The following is a 23,467-nucleotide window of genomic DNA, read 5'->3' as shown; positions in this document are numbered from 1 at the left end:
GAACACACTAATATTGCCAGTATTAATTATGATTCATTAATATAGTATTAATTACTGAATCAAAACTAAAGCAGGGTTTCTGGATTATGTTGTGGGATTTAAACCTTCTGTTCTAAAATGGCAAAAGCATAATCTTGGGTTCTGAACATGGGGTTGTAGTTTACACCCCTCATTTCTGGGTTGTTTGGTAGGATTTAAACCTCTTGTTACTGTCATCTTTGAGCCAGGATTATTTGTTAGGATTGGGACCGTTAGTTCTACAATGGTAGAAGTTGTTTCTCTGGTTCTGCACTATGTGAATTTAAACGTATTTGGCTCCAAGGTTTTTTTAAACCATTATTTCTGGTTCTGGATTGTTTAAACCATTTTATTTTAGATTTTATAAAACCGTTTGGTTAAGGATTCTCTGAATCATTGGTTCTGGATTAGTTTTTGTTCTGGATTGTCTAAAAGCATTTGGTTCTAGACTTTTTAAAACCATTTGGATCTGGATTTTTTAAAACCATTTGGTTCTGGATTGTTTAAAAGGATTTAAACATTTTGTACTAGCTTGTTGATAAGATTTGAAAACGTGTTTAGGAATGTTCAGTAGGATCTAAACAGTTTGTTGTAGTTGAACCTCCGGTTCTGCTCAAAAACCTGGGCTTGGATGATCTGGGACGTTAATTTGAATAACGGTAATATTACAGTTGTATATTCTGTACGTTTCTGGTTCTGGTTTGTTTGGTTGGATCTGAAAAATTGAGTCCTGGACCTTTGATGATGTTGGATTACCCAGTGAGAAGAGGACATTCTTTTCTAGAACGGTGTGATTAGGCTTATTAATCTGATGTGTCTCCTGACTGTCAGAACACGAAATTATGGAAGCGTATCAGCTCAAACTGCTGGTGACCTTTTCCTGTGAGAGTGTTCAGACTAGAGACATTATCAGTACAGTACTGTACATCAATACATACATCACACATATGTTGTTAGTTTTAATTTTAATCCTCCTTCCCAGTTCACACACTCCTGGGTGTGTTTTCTTGCTTTACATAAACGGTAAGCTATCTGTAGTAGCGCACAGGCGCTGAGTCAGCTCGCCTTCCCCTGACTGATAAGAGATAAGACTGAGGGACCGAATCCAATATCAGCTTCACGGAACTGTAGACTGAACATGTACAAACAACTACATACATACATAAATACATACATACAGTACGTACATCTATTTATCTATACACACACACACACAAGACATCAAAAAAAATATATATATATAACAGAAAAAGTTGATCTTTTTTGTAACTTAATTCAAACAAAGAAACAGTCATATATTCTAGATCCTTTACATGTGCAAGAGAAATAGGGCAATTTTTTTTAATGATTCCTGTACTCATAAAAAAGTTTGAGTAAATTACTATCAACAGAGACAGGAGATCTTAAATCATCAGAGGTGCCAATATTTACTCTTCAGGTGTAAAATTTTAGACCGACATAAGGAACCAGAAAATTAAACAAACGCGGAAAGGAAATGTTACACTTTTGGTAAGTAGCGCTTTACGCTTATATCGCTGCCTTTTTGTTTTGGTCTGAGGGACATAAAGGCCGAGACACTGAGAGGGAGACAGACAGCAATCGAGAGAGAACCTGACAGAAGGACGGACAGAAATAAAAGCTAGAAAGTAAAATTAAGACAGAATTAGACAGCGACAGACTCGGTAAGACAAAGATAATGTGCTACTACAGTGTCTTCACTCCCACACACACACACTCACTCCATTAGATTCTCACAAACCCAGAACTAATAAACCCGTGCGCGCGTGTGCGAGAACACGAGAGAGATTATGTAGATTTTCACTCCTTACACTCACTCTTGAAGTTATTAAACACACACACACACACACCTTGAGAGTAAACTTTTTCAGGATGTGTTCACACCGTAGTTCAGTTCTCTCAGTCTGTACCAAAGTATAAAATGAGTAATGAGTAACATCAGTGTTGGTTCGCTAGCGTCCTGGTGTGCGTAGTGTTCACACTGGAATCTTTTTAACATCAGACCAAAAGACACAATAGAAGGCGGGTGGATTATAAACGCACCAGAGTGTAAAAACACTCCACGTGTTTTTTTTTGTTGTTGTTGTTGTTGTTTTTAATCAAACTAAACATCTCAAAATCTTCTGTCACTGATGTAGCTCCTTCCATTAAAAAAAAAGACATGTCTCAGAGACAACTTCCACCGTACAACTTGCCATGAAGGAGCTGTTACTACAGAAATAATGATGTTTTATATAACACATTAGTTAGTTAATAAATGAATTAATAAACATATGAGTCACAACTACAACACCATCAAAGACGCTGCTATGGTACAATAATATACACCTTCTGACCAATCAGAATCGCCAATTCAACAACAACGTTTTATTAGACAGAAAAATATAGATGTGTGTGTGTGTGTGTGTGTGTGTGTGTCTCAGGGCGTCATCATTAAACCAGCATGCAGTCTCTCAGCCTTTAGTTTACTGTGTGGAAATAAGAAAAAGAGCTACAGCTGCATCACGGTCCAACGGGGACATGCGTCTGTGCGTATGCGAGTGTGTCCGAGTGTGTGTGGGTGTAGATGAGATTAATATACTAATATAGGTCAAAGAAGCTGAGCACTCGGCTTATTTAAGACAGCTCTGTGTAACGCTCATCCTCATTTCTTCGTCCGTCCTCGCTCTAGACGCTGATCTCAGCGAGACAGGGGCGAACGTTCCCATCCCATGATGCCTTGCTTACCAGCCCACAGCACCATTTCCCGTGCGCACGAAAAGCCTTCAGCAGCAGTTGCTTTGTGGAAGAACTGGAAAATGAGGATCCTGATGGCGCCCCGGGCTATGGGCTAGCCCAGATCTCTGCGTTAAGATCGAAAACACAAACTGACATTTGCATACTTGGTGTGTGTGAAGAGCAAAACACGGAGCATGAGAGAGAGAAACAAAGAAAAACCTTTAAAAGTTTGGACTCGTGTGACCTGGTGTGTATTTATAACTAACAGGGGGTCAGGGGGTAGCTCGGTGGTCAAGGAGTTGTACTGATTCAAACCTCAGCACCACCAGGTTGCCCCTGTTGGGCCCTTGAGCAAGGCCCTCAACACTCACCTGCTTTGACAAGATAAAATGTAACTCAACATATCAAAGTCTCGGCACCACAAAAGATCATTTCCACTGAAACAAATCAGGCACATTAAAAAAATGTGTTTAGTTTTTTCTCATCAAAAATAAATCTATTTATATAAAATGGTATTTTTTTTTTATCCGGCTTGACGGCTGACTGCACGCTCCAGTACAAGTGTTCCAATAAAATACAGAATTTTGGTTTGCTGCAGGTGGACAATTTAAGTTCATCTTTTTACTTGATAAATACACAGAGAACTTAAATAAACATCAAGTATTTATTTGTAAGTAAGCTTCAACCCGGTGTCTTTTTTCTTTTCTTTTCTGGGGTTCAAAATGTTTAAATTTTTTTTTTTAGATGTCTAAAGGCTTTTAAGACTCCCGGTGTTTTCTTTTCTGATAAAAGTGAACCGGATTCAAATGGCTCTCTGAGTGTTTAAGGTCATGTCACGTCATTAATGTCACTGAATACTTAGATACCTTCATGTTGCATGTTTTTACGATGTAGGAAGAAATACTCAGGACAGGCCATGAACTCAGAAGGTGTGTCCAAACTTGTTTGTTGATTGCCTGACTGTTGGACTTTCGGCTTTTCCCCATCGAGGGGTCGCCACAGAGGACCATCTGATTCGCACACACACACAACTCAGCACAGGTTTTTACACGCCTCCTGACCAAGCCCTCCCATTTTATCCGGGCTTGGGACTGGCACTGCATCCAGTGTCTGAGGTTTGGGCATCGAGTGGGAATCGAACCCGGGTCTTCCACATGGCAGGCGAGAAACCTAGACTGATGACGTATATAGCCGAAATGGTGAAAATGCTCTTAAGATATGTTTAGTTAATATTTCTGAAAGAGGTCAGTGTTTAGTTTTTTTGGTTTGTTTTGAGCCTCATTAACCTCCACAGGTGGACAGTATTTACGTCAGGGAGAAAATGTGCGTTTATAGCTGCTATAATGCAAGTAAGATCAGGAAGTAACTTGTTCTGAGGAGCTGAAATATAAATGTACTCTCGAAAAAAAAAAGGAAAAAAAAGGGGTAACATCTAGAAAATGCTGTTTGTTTTCAAACAATACAAAGACTGTAATCATGCTTTATAGGAAAAATTAAACATAACTTTAAATATTTTACCCCAAACAGCACTACACATTGATGTGGTTTTATTCCTTACAAGCTACACTTGTAACTGGAATTCTTTATCTGCCTAAAGGTTGTAGTGTTTAATTTGTGTAGTTACCAACATAAACAAAGGAAGTCTAGAGCATCAGCAGGTAACAGCAGCTTTAAATAACTTACACTGAACTGTTATAAACACACATATACACGCACACACACACACGCACACACACACACACACACACTAAGCTCGATCATCATACAGACATATTGAAATGTTAAAGCTAGAACATGTGATCTAGTGCCTGGAAGGTCGCATGTTCAAATCCAAGGATTTTTAGAAAGCCACACAGCCACGTACAACAGAAACCTTTGACTTTAAGTCAGTTTAAGGGACACACACACACACACACACACACAATCTACTTGCCCAACCTTCATTACCATGAACTGATCAATAAGGCCTGTGGTTATGTACTCTAACTCCACAGTATATTGATCTAAATCATTGTACATACACACACACACACACACACCAAAATAAAATAAAATAAAATATATATAAATAAACAACATGTTTTTTGAGACGTTTTACCATTTGGTTATACTTTGAAGTTTAATCAAATTAATAAAATGAAACAAATAAAACTTTTTCTTAACTTTTTTCAAAAATCCGAGAACATTTCATAAATCTCTCCCCGTCCGTATTATTATTTTTTTTTATTTCTCTACTTAATTTAATTTCATGTTCCTTTTTGCCTTTACTCTAGCCGTCATGTCTTTTTCCTCTTAATATTTTCATTTCCAGAAACGTCTACAAAAATCTATTTCAAACGTCGCATGTTCAGAGTCCAGTTTTCTATTTCCATTCGCCCGACGCCGAGCCTGACGCACGCTGCCCTTCTCACTACGTGACATTTGATGTACAAAAGCATCCCTGAATGATTTCACGCCATCGTTTGCGCGTATTGTATTTCACTTATTTAACTACGCACAGATCATGGAGTGCGTAATTATATACACACGGTGCTGCGCAGACATTAGGTGAAGATATACTGTAAATATTTATACATGAATAATTTAATTTATAAACTCAAGAAAAAAGGAAATGAAAAGGAAGGAAAGGCAAGTGAAGAGAAAGCAAGAGGAAAGAAAAAGGGGAAGAAGGGAAAGAAGATGGAAATCAATGTGAATGTAGAAATTAAATTAAATAGGAAGTAAAATAGAAAAAAAAGGGGGAGAGGAAAGGAACAAGAAATGAACAGAAACAATAAATTAAAAGGAAAAGAAAGAAGAGGGGAAGAGATAGGGAAAAAGAAAGTGAAATTGAAGGAAAAGAAAAAAAACAAAGGCAAGGTGATAAAAAAGGAAAAGAAAACCAAAAGAAAAAAAAAATGAAAATAAAAGGAAAGAAGAGAGTAAGGAAAAGAAAAGGAAGTTAAACTGAAGGAAAAGAAGAGAGTAAGGAAACCGATAGGAAAAGAGGGATAGGAAATACAGTTAGTATTTAAAGTATTATCTCTCATTGGACAGACTGTAGTCTGATCATATGATTGATGAGTAAAAAAACAAACAAACAAATTAACAAACAGTGTAAGAAAGAGTATAAAAAGGAAAGTGTGAGACGAGTCAGGTTTCTTGTCTTTTTTTCTATTTAGCATTTAGATCTCCCAAATTACCAGGGAATCATGTGACAGGAAGTGGAACGATCCACATTTCCTGGTACTTTTGTTCTGCACACCTGCTGATACAGTTTTTAACCGAGTAGGACAAATGCAACGTCGCTGTACATGTTACGTCGACGTCCGCGCTGCACATACAGTTCTATGTTCTATTTATCAGAATCACGTGATAATCGCCTTGATGTGTCTTGGACGTGTTGTGTTCAAGGGAGCATTATCGAAAGGACAGGACACGGACAAAGACGAGGACAAGGACGAGTGCCGTCTCATTTTATATCCATTAAATTGATTCGAACTCTTTATGAGACTGCGTCTCGTCCCTCTGTTCACGATTTGTCCTCTAGGTCACGCCGCTCCGGAGCAGCTGCCAGAATGTGAATGTCAGTGTCTGTGCGACTCTGTGGGTTTGTTTGCATCAAGACTACTGAGATACACTGCGGCGTGTGCGTGTGTGTGTGTGTGTGTGTGTGTGTGAGAGAGTAAATGGTGATGTGTCTCTGCAGGAGGTGAATGAGTATGCTGTAGGAAGCTCATTGGACTCTATATGTGTGGTATGTGTGGTAGCAGTACACACACACACACACACACACACACACGGAGTAAAATCTAATCAAAGCTGTTTTTTTTTATTATTGTGAGAACATAAGGACATTTTAGCAGTTAAAACATGCACTAACACACACACACACACACACACACAGGAAATCACATCTTGCGCATGCACATGCATTTTGACACGTGTATCTATGGCCCTCTTACGTAATGTACGTTTACAAAATCACTCCCTATTTTTGGAAAAAGACTTGCACGCATGCACACACACACACACACACACACACACACATATTTAGGTTTGATGAGGATCTTCTCTAAACCTAAATCTAAATTTTTTCAATTACAATGACAAATTTCTCTCTCTCTCTCTCACACACACACACACACACACACACACACACACAGAATCCACTAAAATAATACTACTAATGTCTAAACATTAACAGAATTAAGGTTTTTTTTTTTTTAAAAGCATAACAGCCAACATGGGTATGGAGAAGAAAAAACTTAAAAAAATGGATGATGAATAAGAAAGAGGAGGAAAGAGGAAAGGAACAGAAATTGGACAGGAATTTGGAAAAGGAATCTAGAGAAGGAAATGGGAAAAGAAACGAGGAAAGGAGGGAAAAGAAAGAAAGAAAGAAAGAAAGAAAGAAAGGCAATCGAAAGGGAAGAAATGATGGAAGGAAAACAGAAGGGAAGTGATGGAAAAGAAAAGGAAGAAGGAAGGGAAAGGAAGAAAAAAGTGAAAGAGAAAGGGAAAGGAAATGAAATTAAGATGAAAGGAAAGGGATGATGTTGGAAAGAAGGAAGAGAAAAAAAGAAAGGATGGGGCGAAAGGAAAAAAGATGAAAAAAGAAAGGAATAAGAGAACACAAAGGGAATAAGACGACTGGACAGGATGTGACATGGACGAGAAAAAGGAATGGACGAGAACCGTAAGGTAAAGAAGGACAAGGAAAAAGAAAATGACAGGATGAGGAAAAGAAAAAGAAGAAGAAAACAGGAAAGGAAAGGACGATATCTCAAAGGAAAGAGAAAAAGACCAGGAAGGGAAGAAAGAGGACAGGGAAAGGAAAGGAAGACGAAAGAAAAGAAACTGAAGGGAAATAAATGGAGAAAAAAAATGGAAAAGCGGAGGAACATGAAGGGAAGAAAATGTGATATCATTCGAAAGGACTTTCATAAAAATGGATCAGGATAAAATACAAAAAGACTATAAGACAGACAGTATCTGTCACACCCATCCTATGACATCTCTCTCTCTCTCACACACACACACACACACACACACACACTTAACCCATATCAGAGACTGTGGTATTCATTTCCTGAAAAAGTTAAGCGTACAGTGGATCAGGTGTTTAGTGGCAACATTTTTCTCTTGTGCACAATGCCAAGAAAGGTCCATTATGTGTGTGTGTGTGTGTGTGTGTGTGTGTGTGTGTGTGTGTATGTGCATGTGCAAGGCATACCCACAATCCCCTCTGCTGTGGTACTGAAATGCTGTAAGGTTTAAGCGCTGTCAGGTTGAGTTCATAAAACATTTGGCCGCATTTCTGTCTGTGTGTGTGTGTGTGTGTGTGTGTGTGTGTGTGTGTGCGTGTGTGTGTGTTTGCGGTTGTGTGTTTACTGGCCCTGAATGCTCAAGGGAGTGCTGCAAAGGACAAGAGAATACACAAATAAAATGCAGATGTGTTCTCATGGTTCACATCCGACCACACGTTATTCATGTCAACCTGATGTGGCACACGCCCCCGGTATCTGTGATTGACAGATAGGAAAGCCACGCCCCCTTCTCTGTAAGGCACGGGTACAAAGGGCACGGCTTAGAGAGGTGCCGGAAACTTATCTCATTCTGTGTGTGTGTGTGTGTGTGTGTGTGTGCGTGTGTGTTTTAAACAGTGTCTTATGATCCGCTCACAGTTTACACTTCAGCTGTCTCCGACTGCTACAGAGCCGCTTCAGATCTAAACCTCTGAATAAGCAGCAGCAGCACTTCCTGTCAGACAGGAAGTGAGAGCGCAGAGCCATCACTTTAGCAGGAAGTGATTACTGAATGTGGAAGTCAGGGGTGACTCAATAGAGGCAAAGGCTCTTAACAGAACGGAAAACATTTATCCGTTTATTTACGCTATCGCTTCTGGAGGCTCTTCCGGCACATCGAGGGAGAGAAAGAGAGAAACAGAGAGAAAGAGATAAGGAGAGAAACAGAGAGAGAAAGATAGTTGTTATTGTTGTTAATATTGACGTATATATATTTATATATTTTTTTTTAACCTAATATGATATTCTTTCATATCTAATATGTTTATAATGTTTACATAGGTTTATGAATGTAAATTTATGGTCATTTATAATATAATTAATTGTTTTGGCAACAATGTAAAGTTTTCGTTAACATTCATGCCAATAAAGCTCCTCTAAACTGAACTGAGACAGAGAAAGAGAGAGTAAGACTGGGAGAAACGGACAAGGAGAGCAAGAGAAAGTGGGAAAGAACAAGAGTAAAAGAGGGAAGAGATAGACGATGAAATATTAAGAAAAATTGTGAGAAAGAGGCAAAGAGTGAGAGATAAACAGAGGGAGAAAGAAAAAGAGACACATAATGATGGACTGAATAAGAGAAACTTAAAAGAAAGTTAAAAGAGAGACAGAAAAGAGAGAGATACAGACAGAACGGTTGTGTGAGGCAGAGAGTGAGAGAAAAAGAAAAAGCACGAGATGAGAAATAGAGGGAGAAAGAAAAAGACGAAGAGAGACAGGGAGACAGACAGAAAACTAAAAAAGAGAAATGGAGATAGAGGGAGAAAGAAAGAGGAAGAGAGACAGAGACTGAGAAATCGAGTGAGACAAAAGAAAGAAAAATAGAGAGAGATACAGACAGAGAACGGTTGTGTAGCATAAATAACAAAAGTCTGTGCCCCCCAGCGCCACTTACAACATTTTTTAAACAAATGGGGATATTTATTATGAGATCTTACAGTCACGACTGTAAATAATAAATAAATCCTAAAAGGAAACAGATCAAATCTTTAAATGTCTTTTCTGTCCCAATTTCATAATTTTGTGAATTTTTCATGATTTCCTTTACACTCTTAGTGTTTATTATTATTATTATTATTATTATGATGATGATGATGATGTAAGCAGCGCAGTGTCCTGCTTTAGTTTAATTTCAGTCACTATTGCTGTGTGTGTTTTAATTTGTGTTTTCTTTTGAAAACTCTTCCTAACAAACGACAAACAGGAGATCCAGACGCCCACGTTCTTTCCCCCCGCCAAACTCTGCCGAGACGTGACTGTGTGACGCGGCGTCCCCTCCAGCCTGCTGATCTCTGGAGCTCTGAGCCGAGCAGGCACCGAGCATCTCCAGCGGCTGGTGTGGTCACGATGCCTCGGACACCCTCCGTGCTCTGTTAGTCACATTAGCAATTTCGCCAGATGAATCCGTTTAAACACCACCACTCCGTCCAACATCCCAGCATGCACCGGTGTTAAATTGGGTGGTTGGAGTATTAAAACCCATAAATAAAGCCTATAAAGGGCTATAAATAACCTGCGGATGATGTCAGGAGCCCGGGATGGGTGAAACAGAGGGCGTTCGCGTCGTGTGTGTGAGTGTAGGGGGGAGGCTAAAAATAGCAATCATTACCTCACACACACGCTCCTCTGAGAAAAGGGGGGGTGGGGGGGGGGTGAGGGAGTGACAGGGAGAATGGAAATGAATGCAAAAACGTGTGTGAGGAAGAAGAAAAAGAGACAGGGGAGAGAGAAAAAAATACATGAGGATGAGGAAAGAAAGGAGAGAAAGAGAAAGAAAGAATGACAGAAAGAAAGAAAGAAAAATGGTTCCAAAAAGTATTCCTGTAGAGATAGAGAAAGGTAGAAACAGACAGAGAGAGAGAGAGAGAGAGAGAGAGAGAGAGAGAGAGAGAGAGACAGACTGTGAGAGACTGAAAGAGAAAAGGAGGAACAGAGACGGAGACAGGAAAACGAAAAGTCAGAAAGGAAGACTTAGAGAGAGAGAGAGAGAGAGAAAGAGACCATGAGAGAAAGAAAATGAGAGATGGGAAATAGAGAAAGGCAGAAACAAAGAAAAAGAAGGAGGGAGAAAGAAAAAAAGAAAAGGATTCCTGCATCCTCACACTGCGTCACTATGTGTCTAAAACACACTCGCTTTCCTCTGTAGCACTTTACCTTAGTGCTCGATGTTCTGTTTCTGTGAGATGGACAGGCAGACGGACAGAGAGACGGACGGTCAGATGCCCGTCCATTAGCCTTCTATTAGAGAAACACAGAGCCGGAGCGTTAGTCTGACTGAAAAGTTGACAGCGAGACAGAAGGACAGACATATCAACAGGGTAATCTCTCCATCACATCACAGGGCCTTGGCTTTCCCTCTCAGTCTCACTAGCTGTGACTCTGAGAAGCTGTAAAACGGTATCTGATTGGATGAGAAGGCTGTCCTTGTCAGTCATCTCACCCGGGAAAAATCAGGGCCGTTTTTACTCCAAACCCTGTAACCATGACTAACACTTACACTAACGCTGAGACTCAGGACGGAGACACACATCTATACACATATGGCGTATCCGAATATGGACACTTAATACTGATCGCACACACTGTACGCTTACATATGGACACGTAAGATTATAATATTAGAGTTCCGACTTCTTAAGCATTGTAGCATTATTACTCTGTTAAATTTAATACTTGTAACATAGGTTTTAAACAACAGGAAATAACTTATTAGGTCTCGAATCTGCGGCCTCGGATTTAGCTTTGCAATCATTCCAAACACGGGCAAACACGAGCTAGAGTCAAGTCAATTATACACACACAAACACATATTAGAGCTGCACAATTAATCGTTATTATTGATTCATTTGAATTTATGGTTTATGTCGATGTTTAAAAATTAAAATCGATTTTATCGATGTGACAGGGCATGTCTCAAGCCTGATGCAGTGGACAGGCTTGTGTTTCTTGCTAAAATGCTGTAAAAAGTTTGATTTTATTAAGCATTTAAGTTGCATGTGGTTTACAAAATAGTTTTACTTTAAAAATAAATTTTTTCCCAATTTTAACAACTATTTATTTTATAAAAGTAATTTAGGTCTGCAGTTTGCACTTTATCCATTCCTCATATTGTGCTAGAATAACCAGAACTTGTAAAGACTGGTAAAAGTTTGCACTTTATTCGTCCCATAAAGAGGTACGCATGTTGTTGTACTGATTACCGTTTTTAAAATAACACGAAAACTTGTTTGTAAATGTTTGCACTTTTAGTCCCAATAGGCAGTCCATGTTTGGTTATATTGTTATTGATTAAATTAAAAAAACAAGATTTAACACACAAACATTATATATATATATATATATATATATATATATATAATGTAACATTATATATATATATATATATATATATATAAAATGTTTGTGTGTTAGAGCTGGGCGAATTGTCCAATCAATTAAATCTTTTTTAGACAAAATTCGATTTTCAATTTCAAAACGATTATTTTTCCTAAAATGAATAAAAATTAATAAAACACACACAGAATTCACACACTGCAGTGTTTCCAGGGTTATTAGAGGACACGGCGGTTGAATTCAATAATTAATTAATAAAATTAATTACTATAAACCTCCTTATTGTTTAGTCCAAGCCTACTTCAGGTTTATATATACGAGGACCTGAACAGATACAAGATCATCTCCAGTAGAAACACACACTGACAGATAATAAAAATAACAAACCTGCTTACATTCCAGTATTTATTCTAGTGCCTTAATAAGCACCTTAGGAAGGTGTTTTAGGTCACCAAAGTACTCCAAAGTCTCCCTGAGGTTTCCAATCAGGCTAAGATCAGGTGCCTTTAAAAGGTCAGAGCATTTGATTTCACCCTCATGAAGCCTTTCTGAGAGCCCTTGTGCTTGTAAATGTGGGCGGAGTCCTCACGCCACGGAAGACGCCACGTGGGATGAAAGTGACCCGTGAGAAAAAAACTGTCTGGATTTGCAGCCGTCTGCAGCCGTATCGTATTTTCAATGTGACAAGATGGAACCCGAAATGGAAAATGAGAATTAAAAAGAAAAAATTAAGAAAGAAGGAGAAAGAAGAAACGCAGCTGTCAAACAGGGACCCGCGTTCCTTAAAATCACTTACACTCTCGTGTACACACACACACACACACTTTTACAGAAGGACGGGACATCAAGCACAGTTTATACAGTAAGAATAATGTACAGTGAGTCGCAGCAGTATTTTTAACGGAGCTGCTGATGTAGAAAATAAATTAACGCCTTATGACCAATCAGAACGCAAAACTCGACAGCGATGTGGACTGATTTAAATCAAATACTACAGTAAAATTAATTTACATATCGATTCTTTTGTGTCACAATTCATGTACCATTACACTTACTCCGAAGAGGATTTTTTTGATACCTTTTTATTTATATACGCTTGCACCTGAGGTAAACTGTTGCAGTTCCTCTGTAATCCTCCAGGGGGCACTTGAAACTATTCATGCAGTACAGCATCCTGCACGGTCGGAGCAATTTATTTGCTACATTTGTTTAAAATTGTAACAATATGGAGAAAAATAAATTAATAGATAGCTAGATAAATAAATAATAATGATGAACCTGGATGCTTATAAAATCATGATAATTACAGAATTGGTGCCTAGGTATCATGATATGTTGGTGATCTCTACTGTCTACTAGAGACGGGAATCAGCAGTCACATCCCGATACGATATTATCACAATACCTGCGTACCGATGAGATTAAAATTGCAATTCTATAAGTATCACTATTTTGTAAATATTCAGAAATTTTCCCCTGATTTTGGTACAATTTTAAACCGTTTACTAAAATATTAGTAATTAAATGTTGCTTTTTCCTTATAACATAACTTTTCTTACGCAGATTTAAATACGTTAATAAGTCAAATTTAAATAAGTTAAGTTTAGCATTTAACTTTACATTAAATTAAACGCAAAGCTACATTTTTACTGAGCAGCACATGCCTCGGTCACCTGCTATAATTATTATTTCTGAGAAAATAGTCAGAAAATAATTCGTTCCTACCACACAGGATAAAAATGTGGGAAGAGTTCAGAGTGCGCCACCTGAAGGATTATAAAAGAACAGCAATGTTTTACCGCCTTAAACGTCTCCGAAGTCTCAAAACTCAACTTGACAGCAAGTGTGCAGGTTGAGCGGCTGTTTTGAGACTGGTGTGTAATAAGTGGGTTTGAGACTTATTCACTCAGAAAGTCAGATCTTCAGCTTTAAACACATGAGATTTTTCATAATGAAACGCCATGAAAATGCAACCGATCGACCAGTTCATCTCTATTAAATTTATTAAAAATAGTCTCTAATGTCTACACAGATAGTCTGGATCGGGGGGACAACAAACTGGAAATGAAAATGCAATACACTGATTGGCCAGGTACAGGTAGGCACACAAACACACGCACACATCCCCATATAAAAACACACACACCCACGCAGCATGTTCCGATGGAGCTGTCCTTGAAGCCTAATCAGTAACTTTAATTATAACGAGCTTGGAACCTGCCAGGCCCCAGCCGGCCCGCTTGTGGTTCTTCACACACTGGCACACGTGCACACACACGCACGCTTATACACACCTGTGCACATGTAAGCACACGTTCACCATGACGTTTTTTTTTTCCAGCATTGAGTGACACACTAAACTTTTTCATGTTTGAAGATCAAATCCTACGAAGTCAACCAGTTTTTTTTCTTCTTCTTCTTTTTCTTTAATTAACGATTTTAAAATGAAGATAAACAGTGTTCTGGGAAAGGTGCGTCAGTAAGCGTACATCCGAACGTGAGGTGACTCGATTACCAGAAAAAAAACTGTAAGGCTACAATCAATGTTTCCTTTTTTTATGTAGGATAAAAGTAGCTTTAAAAATGAGTCATATTTTTAGCCTTAATATGAAACGTACTGAAAAATAAAACCGCCCATGTTTTACTTTGTATGTGTGTGTCTAAGTGTGTTTGTCTGAGTGTGTGTGTGCGCATGTGTAATTACTGTAGTTGAATCTGTTTCCTTGAAAATGAGAACTTTATTGCGCACTGAGATTAGATAAAGCTGTACATGGAGGCTCGAGTGTGTATGCTGATTACGCCTTCTGGCAGTGTGTGTGTGTGTGTGTGTGTGCATGAGCCGAGTCTCCGCTTAACCAGTTGTCAAAAGCAGCTGATTGACCCATGGTGTGTAAAATGCAAAAACACACTCTCACTCTTTTACACACACACAAACACACACACACACAGGTATAGGTTTTCTTCCCGAATTGGATAGAAGTCTGATAAATGACATCATCCAGGAGACAGAGTTCGGCTCCTGTTTTCTTCTACATGCCTCAATATCCTTCGGCTGTAACCACGACACAGTTTTTCCAGAACGGAATCAAAAACTTCTCAATCGTAATCATGAAGCGAGTCGAGATTCTCATTCCTACTGCCATGTGTAACTACACACACACTCACAAAAAATGTTACAGAACCAAAGGAAAGAAAGTCATCTGTTTTGGAGCTCAAACTGATAGACTGTTGTCACTCCACTGGAGTGAGGGGGCGTGGCTTGAAACTGAATTCATTTTTCTATTGTTTTTTTTTAGCAGTATGCTGGTGACTGATCGACTGCTCACACAAGCTATAAAAAATTCGTTCCTTTATTGTTGCAAATCGCACACTGCAGTATAAGATTAGTCACAGTTGGGTGTTCTGTGCGACTCTGTGTTTAGCTGCTGGTGACGGGAAAAAGCCGGGAAGTGAATGAGTGGAACTTAGTTATTTTTGGTAAGATCTGTTATCATTACCATGTTATTATTTAAATTATTTTGGTCTAAACTCATCTCGTAAAATTTTAGCGCTAAGGTAATGCAAACCATCATCATCATCATCATTACTTCATTCAGTATTAATATCATCGTCAAATGCTGATAATAGTAGTGTTGTGAGCAGTTTTCTTCTCGTCCTAATTTCCACTGAATTTACTGTTTTGCCAAACTAAATCGAAATTTTCAATCAAAAATATTCTGCTTGTCAACATTTCGCAAGATAAATCATTTACATTATATTATTTTCATAGACAAAAGAAACAATGCAAAGAAAATAAAGGTAGTCCCCGACTTACAAACGAGTTCCATTCCAGAATTCGTACTTTAAGTCAGATTTGTTCTTAAGTCCAACAAAGTGAGTCTTGACACGAATATACAATCTAAAGCATACCAATCCACTCGACTAAATCTCTGTCCCCTCTCCCTACGCACCAAAAACCAAAACCGTGCCTTTGGAATGAATCTAGTACATGTCAAATATAACATTGCGGTCTCTGCGCCTTTAAATCACAAGGGAAATCCCAGGCACCATTTTGTCTCACAGCTGTTTTCCACCGTATTGGACTGTGTACTCTGTTTTGTTGGACTGTGTTGTTGAGTTTTGTTTTTTTTGTTGTTGTTGAGAATCCAAAAATTTGGATTATTCAACATATAATAATAACTATTAGCATCTGGTGCACTGCAGTGTCTACTTTTTGTACAATACACATGAGCGACATCCACGATTTGTTTGCGTCTACAATATGTTCATAGAATTGCTGTATATTCGTATCTGCAGAAATTCGTAACTCGGGACTACCTGTATACAAAAAAATCTGTACTGTACCAAGAAAGTAAAACTTTTTTTGCCTAGTTATGTTAAGAACACAGGTGAGATGAAATTCCAGGTATGCTCATTAGAGCGTTACTTTACCACAAATATCCTAACATCACATCATCTTAAGGCATGCATGAAATTTCCCCATGTGGTTAGGTCCAGCTTATTTTCTGGTATCAAAAATACAGAAAACAATCTGATTGTGCATTGGGTCTAATCCTAGCAAGAAGAGAGCCGTCCGAACACTTCAACTTGGTGTAACGCAAGCAGGAGTCTCTAGATGAGGTTTAAAAGTTGCCAGGATTATCATTTACTTCCAGTTTGTGGAAAAGATTGGACATGTTTGATTGCAAGTCCAATGGCCTCATTTGAGAAATGGTACAGAAAACATTGTTGCTGTTGCCGCTGACATTTCCGGGTTCTGTACTATAGGTCATCTGGCTGTTTAACAATGTTGGACTTCCTGGATGTGTGAGAAGGACGTATTGTGGATCCGATGTCATGGGTTAAATTTTGTATTTTTGTTAAAGACTTTTGTATGGAATCAAATAAATTTTGTAAGTAATTTTCATGTGTTTTTTTTGGGGTGACACGCTGGCATATTGGTTAGCACTGTGGCCTCAAACCACCAGGGTCGAGGGTTCGATTCATGCCTCAGGTCTGTGCGTATGTGTGGAATTTCCTCTGGGTTCTCCAGTTTCCTCCCACAGTCCAAAGACATGCAGATTCCCGAGTGAGTGTGTGTGGTTTAAGTACAAGTACAGCTACAGAGATCAAAACAGACAGGGCAACTAAAGCTTTACTAAAAAACTAAGAAAAATGTTAACACTGCATACACCTGCCACAATAAAATTTAAAAAATAAATAAAAAATGAAAGTACATCTAATGAAAAACTGTGAAATGCTTAAAGCTCTGAATGCCTGCTTTCATATGAACCATAAGCCAGCAGTGTGAAGTTTGACTTTACAAATAAATTCCAAAACTTTTTTAGGAATAAAAGACAAATGTGGAATTTACACCTCAACAGTGATTCAGATAACATTACAGCTCCAATTGGAAATTGGATTTTTTTTTTTTTATTCTCTGAATAAAAAATATAATAATTGAAAAGCTGATCTAATATGTGATCAAGGACAGAAGGGTTTATCTTTCATATCTTTTTTCCTCTGTTTTTTCTCCTTTAACCCTGTCTTTATCAGTGTGGTGGCTAATGACGAACGCAGTGTGTGCCAGCTTGATAATTCATATTACACAACGGCTTAACGGCTCTAGAGGTCGTCCAGATGGCACAACGGCCAAAGTCTCAGCACGTGAGTGACGGTAACTCGTAAAAATCTCACAAACGGAGTCGTAAAACGAGGAGAGAGAAAAAAAATCACTTGTGTTTACGTGCGTTTGTGGGAAACATGACGGAACTGACAGTGAAAAGGAAACGACAGACTGCGTGTTTGTGTGGTTGTGTGTATATGTGTATAGAGAGAGAGAGAAAGAGAGAGAGACAGACGTCTAATAGCAAGTTCCTGTGGCTTTTGCTTTAAGGTGTTATAGCTGCTTCACATCCGCAATATTAACGGCTTCTTCCTGCAATCCAGCCTGTCGCATTTCACTCGAAACGGCGCCATAAACTGTAACACACAGACCGCACGACGCAAACACACACTCCATATCACGCACATGCTTCATGTTTCGACTAAACTCACTCCCTCCCTTATCTGATTTCTGTTTATAAGCTTCAACTTTTCTGACAAATCTTAAGACGCATTACACGCATTCTTTCACAGCTTCGGTAATCAGCTTGCCAAATGAGAAAGTTGGTCAATCGTAATCATGATTGTCCATTTCTACCACCTTGCATTAAAAACAAAAATGCAAGGTGGTAGAAATAATATATTTCTTTCATAATGTTTATCACATTACAGAAACGATAAGGTGTCTTAAGGTAGTTAAGCCACGTCACACCAAAATACAAAAAAAAAAAGGAAGATTTGCAATGCAAAATATTTCAGGGTACAATGTTTTTAGATGGTGTGGATGATATGCAAGGAATAAATAAAACACCCCATGTGCGTGGTGCGGTTTCAGGAAAATTATCAGAAACAAGGTCGGCGTGATGAAACTTTGTTTCCTGGATAAAACTGTTTTAATGTTACAGTTAAAACTCTGTGCTGACACTGGAGGTTCCTTCAATAAACTCAATGGCTCATCACCATGATGACAATTATACAGTTTCTTTTTTTTTCAATTGACAATTTTATGCGCATCGTCCAATCCTATGAACGGCCCGTTACTGTTGTAGAAACCATACGAATTAATATAATATAAAACTTCGTAGCTGCATTGCTGTCTGAGAAATTTATCAGCACCTTTATGACACCAGAAATCAGCCATTTATGTCTATGGTATATTTAAAAATAATAACAACAATCCCCACACTGTAGTGTCATTATCAGGGTTTCGAATGCGTTCTGGAGTCGCAGTAGAAAAAAGCAGAAAAGCTGCACACGCCTATAGATATAAGGAAGTGAAAGCTAAATGGTAAAGCCGCTTAAAACTTGTACAGACAACAAACAAAGCGTGTAAAATCCTGCTGAAATATTCTCCAAGCTCAAATAATAAATATATCATCATATAATCCATGAAAGACATGAGAGTGAAATAAAGAAAGTGATCTGAGCAATGTGTCAAGCAAAAAAAAAAAAAGTTTATCATTATGAAATGAGTGTATCTCACCTGGTTTTGACGAATATGAAATCTTCTGTAATGTCCTGTGTCTCCAAGGGCGTTTATGCACCTGTATGAGGAATAAGGTGCAGTAATAAAGATTATTTTAGGACTTATTGGAAGTCCATTCCTCTCCTGCTGCTTCCTGCACATGAACTCAGACCTTCACAGGGTTGCCAGGTTTCACCCTCCACACCTGTTCCGAGCTGGTTATTTATTTATTATTATTATTATTTTAATCTAGCAACATTTTGCCGTCTTGACAACAACGTTGCCGGTTTGTTTTCAAATTATTAACTTATTTATTATATAATTGAAGAACCTAATTATTTTAATGGTTTAAAAACTCACGCAAGATAAGAGGGGTTAAGCAAACCTGGCAACCCGTTTTACTACTGTCACACGGAAATAACGCCGCGCTCAAACACAAACAGCCAATAAATAAACGCGAAAACAAACACAACATGGGCACAAACAAACACGAACGAATGGCAAACTCACGCGAAAAGTGTTGCCTAACAGCCCAGGGTTCTCCAAAGCGCTTTTCTGTCCACGCAACGCTTGTAAAGCTCTTCAATTAAATCCGTCACTCAGCCCGCGTCGCCATGTTTAACTCTGTGTGTGACGTGTGTCACATTAGCGCGAGCGGGATTATTATTAGCATTATTTCCCTTTTGTCTTTCATTACCCTATTTTATTTACTTTTTTATTATTATTGTAAGATATTTTTTTCAACCACTTCCACAAGACTTTGTGTTTAGTGAAACATGTTTATTATAAACTCACTTTTTAACTCCAAAAAGGCTTTCCTCAAAGAAATATTCATATAGTAAACGTAAATTGTATTTCCGTGTAGTATCGCGATATTTAGATAGAACGAGATTTCTCTATACAGTAAACAAGTGCAAAAAAGAGTGCACTCTTAGATTATCAAATGGGGTGGTGTAGTGGTTAGCATTGTCGCCTCGGACCTCCCTCCAGGTTCTGGTTTCGATTCCCATCTTGGGGTCTGTGTGCATGTTCTCACCCTGCTTGGTGGGTTTCCTCCCCTCAGTCCAAAGAAATGTAGATTAAGCTAATTAGCGTTCCCAAATTGCTCATAGTGTGAATGTGCGTGTGTGTCCCCTTGGAAGGACTGGCACCCTGTCCAGCATGTACCCCGTCTCCTGAAATAGACTCCAGGTCCCCCGCGACTTTGTATACAGGATAAAGCAGTATAGACGATGAGTAATACGATTCTAAACACATAGGAACCTATAGGCTATATCTACTAGCAATAGGCTTTTTTTTCAGTAATGTAATGGCATAAATCTTGGCACAAATTCTTTACAGAAAGTAAAGACTGTTTTTTTTATCGATTTTGGAGCCAGTTTGCCGATATGTGAATTGCCACACACAAAAATCACAATTCATAACTGATAATCTTATAAAGTAAGCAAGTTTTTAAAAAGTGCTACCCAGTGACTGGAAATTAAATAAAATGCATCCTACAAAAAGATGACAGACCAAGTCAGAAAGGAAGCACCAGAATCTACATCAAATCTACATTTGGGATTGTCTGGAAAATTAAACCTAAACATTTTACTCAAAACTATTCAAATCACATTCAGAAAGTGAGAACCAAACTTTTGAAATAATGTTATTTCATTACTGATATTTATACATACACAATTTGACCATTTTATTTCTCTTTACGAGTTTTACGTGCCAATAATCAGTGTTACAAAATACTTAAACAACAAATATTGTGTAAAAATAATCAAACAAATAATCAAAAAAATATTTAAGAAAAGGAAAAAAAAAGAATCTCCTGAAAGGAATCCTGCAATGTTTAACATGTTAGCTGTAAAAAAAAAAGCACTCCAGAAACGATACTTATACTGGAAATATTTGAGATTTATGTGAAAATAAACTTTGAAAATAAATCACTGATTTATTTAAAAATAAATCTTAGCGTTACACCTGACGGCAAAGTGTTACTCATGATCTGCGTGATTGGATTCAGAGATGTTATTTCCTTGCTGTTCTGCTGGGAAATGTAGAAAAATGTGGGATGTAAGACACTATTTCTGCAAGACGTGACTCATTCTTAGATGATCTTCCATGAGCAATAGCACTGACGTTGCCTACATGAAAAAAATAAAATAATAATAATATCTTTTTTAAACATAACAATTTGCTTTTTCCCTGCTTCCTGAATGACAAATAAAAAGGGACTTCCATTTTTTGCAACCTACATTGAGAAATCATGCATTTCCATGTAAAATTGTTTTGTTATTATATATGAATTACACCATCTATGTCACACTGTAGTTCTCGTTATTAACACATTTAAACATTACCTTTTTTCTAAATTGTTTATTTTAATTCATCTGCCTTTACAGTGTGACCTAAAAGTTGATGCTATTTACTTTGTTTTTTTACTCCTTTTTACATCCAAACAGGCTTTTACGACAAAACTGTTTGCTGTCAATCAGTCAAAACAAGGGGGAAAAACAACATTCAACGTACAACCTTTCGCGGAACTGGGCAGGGAAATAAACAGACATTCGACATATCTGTTTCTGTATTTAGAGACAACCTTTCCATTTAGGAATGGGAAAAACACAGACACAAAGACATAAAATATTATGATTAAAAAAATGTGAAAAACAAACAAATAAAAATGACTGAAAAAGTCAAGCTCTATTTGTCTAACTCCTGTTGTAACACGATTAATATTACAATGATGGTCACTTTCACTCCCTGCGACACTGGAGAGACATCTCCATTACGTCATTATATATATATATATATATATATATATATACATATATAAATGCGGGTGTACAAACTTTTACACTTTAGCAGCGTGTGAATGAGACAGACAGATAGAAAAGATCCACCTTTCTGTCTGTTTGTCTGTCTGTGCATACTTTTGTCAGTCCTTTTGTCTGTCCTCTGTCTAGCTGTATCTCTGCGTACATCTTTCAGTTATTTGCTTAGACATTCATCCATCCTGCCTGTCTACATCTGTTTGTCTTCACGTCCATCAGTCTTTAGGCTTGTCTCTCCATCAACCTGCCTGTCTGTCTGTCTGTCTGTCTGTCTCTGTGTCTGTCTATCTGTCCTTTTGTTTGTCCATAAATCCATCTCTCTGTTTGTCTGGCCATCCATCTACAGTATATTCATCTATCTCTCTTTACATGTCTGTCAGTCCTTCTTTTTTTTTGTCTAGGCACTCCTTTGTTTGTCTGCAGGTCCATCTGTGTAATCGTCTACAGGTCCATTTTGTCCATCTGTCCACCTGTCCAATCTATCTCAAAGTGGTCCGTCCGCTCATCAACTGGTATCTGTGGTCCGTCCCCTCATCAACTGATATCTATCAGTCTAACATGAACACCTCAGGCATTAAATATTGTATTTATACCTAATACATTTTTTATAATACAAGACAAAATTATCTTAAGCACATGACATGAATGCCGTAGTAAAATGTCTTAACACACTTTAAACACTACTTATACACTTAATGTGAAGAGATAGATAGATAGATAGATAGATAGATAGATAGATAGATAGATAGATAGATAGATGAACGTGTAGAACTCTACTCGAGTGTTTACTTGTGGAGCGTGAATGTAAGTCCAGACCACATTAATCGAGCCCGATCCACTCGAACATGACGCTGATAGTAAAGCCGTAAAGCCGCAGAGATACAAACAAAACTGCACGTTTGTACGATTTATACACACGCACACACGTGTAAAAAATAAAAAATAAAAAAAAAACATAGTTCTTTAGAGACCTTACCAGTATAAATGCTTGAGGTTGAGCTTAATGCAACTCCATCACCTTACACGTTCAACAAATCCAGCTCCGAGGTGGTGACACGCACGCACGCGCGCACGAAGACGCGCGCGCGCAGCATCACGCGAAACCCGCTGTGCGGTAACCCGAAACTCTGCCTCGCGCGCACCGTAAACTTCTCCATGGATGCGGTTTCTCCGGGTTCAGACGCGGGTCTCCGAGCCCGCCGCCTCCATCACCGTGCGCATTCTCTCTCTCACACACACTCTATACTATACTACACTTATATTACACTACACACACACACACACTCACACGCAACTGGTATAATCCTGGTAATAATAAGCCGTGACGCAGCGTCGCCGCGCTGCCGTTGAACCGCCGCTGCCTTCCGAGTGACACGCGCATCAAATTTTCATCGCACCTGCGCGCGAAGGTAACCCGAGTGACAGCGGGCTTGGAGTGCGCGCTCGCATCCTACACACGCGCACGCATACGCGGATTCTTTGCGCGAGGGCGCCGCCTCCTGGCCAGAAACCGAAGGTGCCTTAATAAATGACTTTCTGGTGAGCGCACGGTTTTTGAGAATGATACAGATACATTTTCACAAAGTTTGAGCTTCTTCAGTGTTTTTTTTTTTTGTTGTTGTCAGAAGTCACTTTGGTATACTGAAGCATGTCAAAAGACTTTTGTTGAAAATTACTTTCAGTTTATTTAAAGAGTCACCCTTGGTGTACTGTCGACCAAA

General features: G+C 38.4%; 1 protein-coding gene across 4 annotated transcripts in view; it reads right to left on the bottom strand.

The window, feature by feature from the left end:
* taok3a (TAO kinase 3a) overlaps positions 1–23,106 on the bottom strand; it is a 61,874-nt gene extending 38,768 nt beyond the window's left edge. For 2 of the 4 annotated variants that reach the window (XM_053481112.1, XM_053481114.1), the window contains exons 1-2: positions 22,723–23,106; positions 18,940–19,000 (exon numbers count right to left, since the gene is read on the bottom strand). The gene's annotated coding sequence lies outside the window, so the exon portion shown is untranslated. Of the gene's footprint in view, positions 1–18,939; positions 19,001–19,431; positions 19,566–22,722 lie in introns of those variants that run through there. The other 2 variants (XM_053481111.1, XM_053481113.1) reach the window with 1 other exon arrangement.
* Between the last annotated feature and the right edge of the window lie 361 nt (positions 23,107–23,467).

Source organism: Clarias gariepinus, chromosome 21, assembly GCF_024256425.1.
Source record: "Clarias gariepinus isolate MV-2021 ecotype Netherlands chromosome 21, CGAR_prim_01v2, whole genome shotgun sequence".
Classification (NCBI taxonomy): Eukaryota; Metazoa; Chordata; class Actinopteri; order Siluriformes; family Clariidae; genus Clarias; species Clarias gariepinus.
This window is presented reverse-complemented; position numbering and strand designations above follow the sequence as displayed.